The sequence below is a fragment of the Malania oleifera genome, chromosome 7 (assembly GCF_029873635.1).
Source record: "Malania oleifera isolate guangnan ecotype guangnan chromosome 7, ASM2987363v1, whole genome shotgun sequence".
Lineage (NCBI taxonomy): Eukaryota > Viridiplantae > Streptophyta > Magnoliopsida > Santalales > Ximeniaceae > Malania > Malania oleifera.
The window spans coordinates 18,350,630-18,356,687 of NC_080423.1; the positions used below are offsets into that span (position 1 = coordinate 18,350,630).

Genomic DNA, 6,058 nt, shown 5'->3' on the forward strand with positions numbered 1-6,058 from the left:
TCACAAAGTTGATAATGACTTAACAAAACCAAGGGTGCTTAATTAAATTTAACATATAGATAAGGGACAAAACTTAAATTAACTGCTAGGCAATCATACATAACCAAGGGTGCTTATTAATTAGATTGGACTAAAAAAAAATAATATAATTTCACTGTTTAATCTCTCAATTGATTTTTTTCGCCTCTCCTTATTGTTTTTTAAAAAATATGCAAAATCCATCCAACAAACTATAGCTGTTTTGAAATTATCAAAACAATTAAGGTGAATGATCCACATGCAGCTGCATGCTTTAGAACTTCATGCCATTGAAGTGTACTGCTCACTTACTCCACAGTTTAATCCTTCAGCCCACACCACAGAGTTATGAAAATGAATTTTGAGATGGGGAAAGCATCCACAGTTCTAGCAGAGATTAATAAATAAATAATTAATAGTCTAAGAGAAGGAATATTAATTATTATATAAAAAAACTCTGAAACATTATATTTCAAGGTTAATTTCTTTCTTCCTTTTAATCAGTGGCTGTGCTTTCAAGTTACATGCAATATTCAGCTTTTCCCAGAGGACCTCGAATATCTCGCCATAACCCAATTTCAGTGAAACCCAAAAACCTATTTGGTGATTATTAACTCATAAACCTAGCTATATATCATACGACATATTTGTTTCTGGCTTGCAATTCGCATGCATCCCATCGTTCGTCCGTCCATTCTATATTAATTCTTCTTTCCCCTTTTCTAATATCTCACCAACTGTACACCAAACTATACAGACTGACCATAATCGCTATATATATTAGCTCCATGGGAGATATAAAAAAGACATAAGAAACAAAACTAAAGGGGGCGGGACTGGCTAGCTACTAAATTCCCAGTTTAATTAATTATGAATTGGAGGCTTCTTTCGTGCAGGAGTATAGTCTATCACACCCACGTCTTCGTCGGTACTTTCCGGCATCTCAGCTTCTTTCGGTATGGACCGATCTACTCGTTCCTTTTCTCCTTCTCCGGTAGTCACAGTTCTAGGCAAACTCCGAGCTTTGACAGTAAAGGAAAAAGAACAAAACCCCAAAAGCACAAAGTAGACAACATGTCAATATTTAGAAGTTTAATTAAATTAATTAAACAAGCTGATGAGAAATTGTTGAATGCTAAATGAGTATATAGGCGGCTAGCTAGCTACCTCTTAGCTTAACTGCGATGAAGCAAAGCAAGACAAAAGCCACAAGGAGAAGACGCCTGCATGGTGCCTTAGCCATCTTGTTAACAGCAGTACTGGTAGTACTCTTCTGGTTAATTTGTTTATATTGATGTATTCTCTGTTTCTGGTGTTGAAGTCTCTTCGTGGTAGCTGCTCTCTTTTATAGGCAAATTAAAATGGACCTACCTAACTATATGGTATCAGCTCTTGACTCTCTACGTACGTAGATATGAACATCCAGTTTTTTTTTTTATTTTTTTATTTTTTGAAAAAGATAAATTTCCTTGAAGAGAGGAGAATTCAAGCAAGTAGCTTGGATTCTTTGAACAAGACAAGAAACACAAAGGATGGAGGCTTGAGTTAATCACCCTCCCAAATTAGTGAAAATATAAGAGAACTCTTCCCCATTTAAAGATGACAAAGGGGTCTTGGACTTAATCCAATAAAATAGATTTGATGAACCACGGTCAAACACATTTGAGGTTGTAAAGCATTTCTCCCTAAAGATTCTTCCATTCCTCTCTTTCCATATTTCTATCAGAATTGTTGCTCTCATTTTTCTAAGACATCCCTTAAGCTTTGAGAAATTTTATGCTAAAAACATTTATGTCAAAGTATTCGGTGCGACTATATGATTTAGCATCCTCTGACGAACAAGAGTTCAAATCTGCTTGCTGAAATAACAATATAAAAAGAGATGATTGACTCCTTTACATTATTTCTTACACAGAACACACATATAGACTAACGTCTAGCCTCTTCTTTGCAGATTATCAGTTGTAAGAATCCTGTTATTAGTTGCAAGTCAACCAAAGACACTCACTTCTGACGGGATGATTGTTTTCCACATATGATTGTAGGGAAGGCTTGGATTATTTTGAGTGTCCTTGTGTGCAAGATAATTGTAAAGGGTTATTATTATTATTATCATTATTATTATTATTATTATTTTACTAAAGGAGGGCGGCACCTCCATTCTTTTTATTGATATACCCTCACTTTTGGCGAAAAAATATCATGATTACAAGACAAGCATTGAGAGATTACAGATAAAAAAATTAAAGGCCTCTCAAAAACAATACCAACAACCAACCAAAATAGGACTACAAATCCAAATAAGGCTAAATAAGAAACAAATCTAAACAAACCTATCAAAAACCAAAAATAATAAAATAAACTAAAATCAAAAAATTTAAACCAACCAAACAAAAATCGAGAGGTTGATCTAATGACGAAAGAAAGTGAGACCTACCTTATTCATCCAAAATATATCTTTTAGAGAACGTGATAAAAGATGTTATTCTTTGTAAATGACATTGTTTCCCATTTCTCCTTCTCCTTCACCATGAAAGTCTGAATATATATATATTGTCATGCATGAGAATGCATGCTAGCCATGCAATGCAATCAGGTGGGGAACACCCTCTAATTAAAACTCTTCAATGCATTAAACTATGCTATTAGTATTATTGAAAATCACTTATCCTATTATCCAGTTAGCTGGAGTACTTAGCATCACAAATATATGACTGTCCTTGATCAAAAGATAGATGCACTTATATCCTTAACACAGTAATTAGGTTGTACATATATGGAATTCCATATGTAGAGGCAAATTTAGCATTAATTTCATGTTTACATCGACAAATGCCCTGCCTACTGCATGTTTTCGGTGTCGGACAGGCTGGGATGCATGGATGGCATTTGTCCACCTGAAGTGAATAGGTCTTAAACAAGTTCATGAACCCTAATTTTAATTTTTTTTTTCTTTTTTTTTTTCTATTTTTGAAGTTGATAAATATTTGTTAATCAATTTGTTCACAGTCTTGCATGTAGTGATATATATATATAAGGAACAAGAAGAAGATATGGCTTCAAACATGCAGGAACATATGTGGGCTTCACTTCACACCTAATCGCCAGCCACACCAGAGCAGCAATTAATATATAATATTCTTCGACATAAACTGTCAATCACATACATATCACACACAGACACACATATCAATTTCCCTCCTAATTATAATATCAAGTGAAAAAAAAAAAAAAAAAAAGTTTTAGATTTGATTTCGGACTAAGGTCAATTGATTTGTTGAGAGAGATCCAGTTTGGTATCCCGTGGAAGAGTCCAAATAATTAATACAAATTAAAAATCCCAATGATAAAAAAATAAAAATAAAAACATGTTATATATATATATATATATATATATATATATATATATATATCTGTGAATATGTATGTATGTGTGAGTAGGAGTACTTTTGCAGAAAAATTATTTGAGAAGGTGCATAGCATATCTACTGCTGTGCTGTCACAATTGTCTGTCTTTACAAAAGAATCCACAACTATTTAGGCCATGCTTTGTCTAATTAACCACAGAAGGAAACAATTAATGCATTAAGGATGGGGGGCCTGCCATGACTAACGCAGCCAGCTCTCTAGTGGGATCAGTAATGTGTATAAATAGTTTGAGATAGCGAGATGGATGGACAATGTCTCATATATATATATATATATATTGCTTCTGAAATTGATTCACGTGGAGCAGGCTTTGCATTCCATGGCCCCCCCTGTCAATAAGATGCGCATACATCCATGCATGGTTTATCTTGTCAACTAGAGAGAGCTTCTGATAGAGACATGCATTAATATTTCTACCATACTGCGAAATTATATCACTACCTATTTCTATATATGAAACAACTTTCATGCATCGCAGTTTTGCTCTACATAGGTAATAGCACTTTTCTTTAGGCTTTTAAGCGTGCAGTCTAGCTAGCTATCTACCACAACAAAATGGAGCGATATAGAGGAAGAATAGGAAATCAATAGAAATATGACTAGATTTATAATACGATTAAAAAATTTACTTAAGAGGATTTTTCATCAAAATCATTGTTTGTACTATTTATATTTTAAACAGGTGTTCTATTAGAAGTAATTATAGTAAAACATTACAAGAAGGTTGGACTAGTTGGAAGGTCAAATATTGGACATCTTAGAAGGTTTAGATGTGTTGCTTATTTCTATATGCCTCAAGTAATTTAAAAGAAATTAGATGATAATGTAGAAAAATAGTTTTTCATTGTTTACAATCATACAAGTTGTTCAATATTTCTATTTTTGGGAAGGTGACAGATGATTAGGATGTTGCTTTTCATTTGTAAGTTGCTTAAGATTAGCCTACCTAAGAGTCAGAATCACATCAATTGGGTTTAAAAGTTTTTGGTGAAAATTTTGACCAAGAAGGAGAGTATTAATCTAATTGTTGACCCATCATCTTCTATAGTTTTGCCTATTCCGACAAGATATGGAGTCATTGAGTCATTCGTGCATATATCATCTAGTCTTCAAATTGTAAGATTATATTTTTGATAATGGCAAAGATATATCTAATGAAGATGTGAGATTTGCTTCATTTGCATATTATGATCCAATATCAATCTTAATTATGAACAAGCTACCAATGATGATAGATAGATTTAAGTTATGGATGGAGAGATTCATGTAATAAAAAATAGTTGAGAGCTAGTAGCTCTTCCACATGGGAAGAAGTCTATGATGTTAAATGTATATATAAAATTAAGTACAAGTTTAATGGAAAGGTAAATCGCTTCATAGTTCATTTAGTAGCAAATGTTGAATATTAAACTTGATGGCCGGTAGCTGCCTCCACCAACCCCAGCCAATTTTGTTGAATCATTAAGCTACAATTAGCAACCACCTCCACCAACTAGCCCACTTCTGTTGAAATTAATCTCCACCTATCATCCCATCCGTGGTTATATATATGCAATTATGTGTGTGTGTGTGTGTGTGTAAGAGATGTGGTGTAGAAGAGGGAGAGTAATCAGTGAGAGAAGAAATTGTGTATTTTTTAGAGTTCTTTGTATTTTTTTTTTAGATTATTATTAAAATCAAAGAGTGGTCATGTGCAATTTAGTATTTCCTCACTAAGTTCAATTACAACTAGTGATTGAGTGAATTCCCTCCACCCATCAGTGGTATCATAGCGCCAAGGTTTACGGGAATTCACCAAATAGAGGCGAACAAAGAGGAATTCAAAATTTTTCCCAGATTTGAAGTTGCTCGAAATCAATTTTTGAGCATACCATCGCGTAGAACGCATCGAGATGAGTCCATAGGTGAAAACTGCATCTCAAACGGAGTCCAAAGGCCTTCCCACACGCTCACACGCGCCAACAGCCGATACTGCGTTGTTGAGACGCGCTACACCCGTCAGAGCAAGTGTTGACTGGCGAGGTCACATGCCTAACGTGCTGACACGCATCTTCTTCACCCGACTGACATGATCCACGCAACCTAGAAACCCGCAACCCGATTTGCGACCAGGCCCAGAAACCAGCAACCTGGACCAAAGATCCACAAGCATGACCCAACCTTGAGACCGACAAGCGTCCAGATCCATGGATGATCATTGACACGCGGCTTGTCCAGAAGTCGTGAAAAGTAAGGTGTACTCCCAAAAGAGGGGGTGAATTGGGTTTTTAAAATTTCTTTGGAAACTTTAATATAGTATAACCCTTTTCAGATTAAGTTAATTACAATCACACTCTCCAATTAACAACACAATTAAATTTATCCGCAACTTCACAAGTACAACCAACTATCCTTTGTTTGAATAGATAATATCTCAATCAAATTTAATCTTGTATGGATGAATAATATTAGTTTGTCAAATTCCAATAATACATAAATATTTTTTAGAATCAGAATATAATATCAAAAGAATTGATCTTATACAAACAACAATTTTCCTTCAATGTAATGATTTCAATGAATCAATTTGAAGTGTTTCTTTACTAGATTTATATTAGTTGAGTATGAAACA

General features: G+C 34.2%; 1 long non-coding RNA gene across 1 annotated transcript; it reads right to left on the reverse strand.

The window, feature by feature from the left end:
• Positions 1-488: 488 nt before the first annotated feature.
• Positions 489-1,402, reverse strand: LOC131160198 (uncharacterized). The gene is made up of 2 exons (XR_009137959.1): positions 1,186-1,402; positions 489-1,040 (listed from the first exon to the last, which is right to left on the reverse strand). It is a non-coding gene; the product is annotated as an uncharacterized LOC131160198 (long non-coding RNA).
• Positions 1,403-6,058: the final 4,656 nt, after the last annotated feature.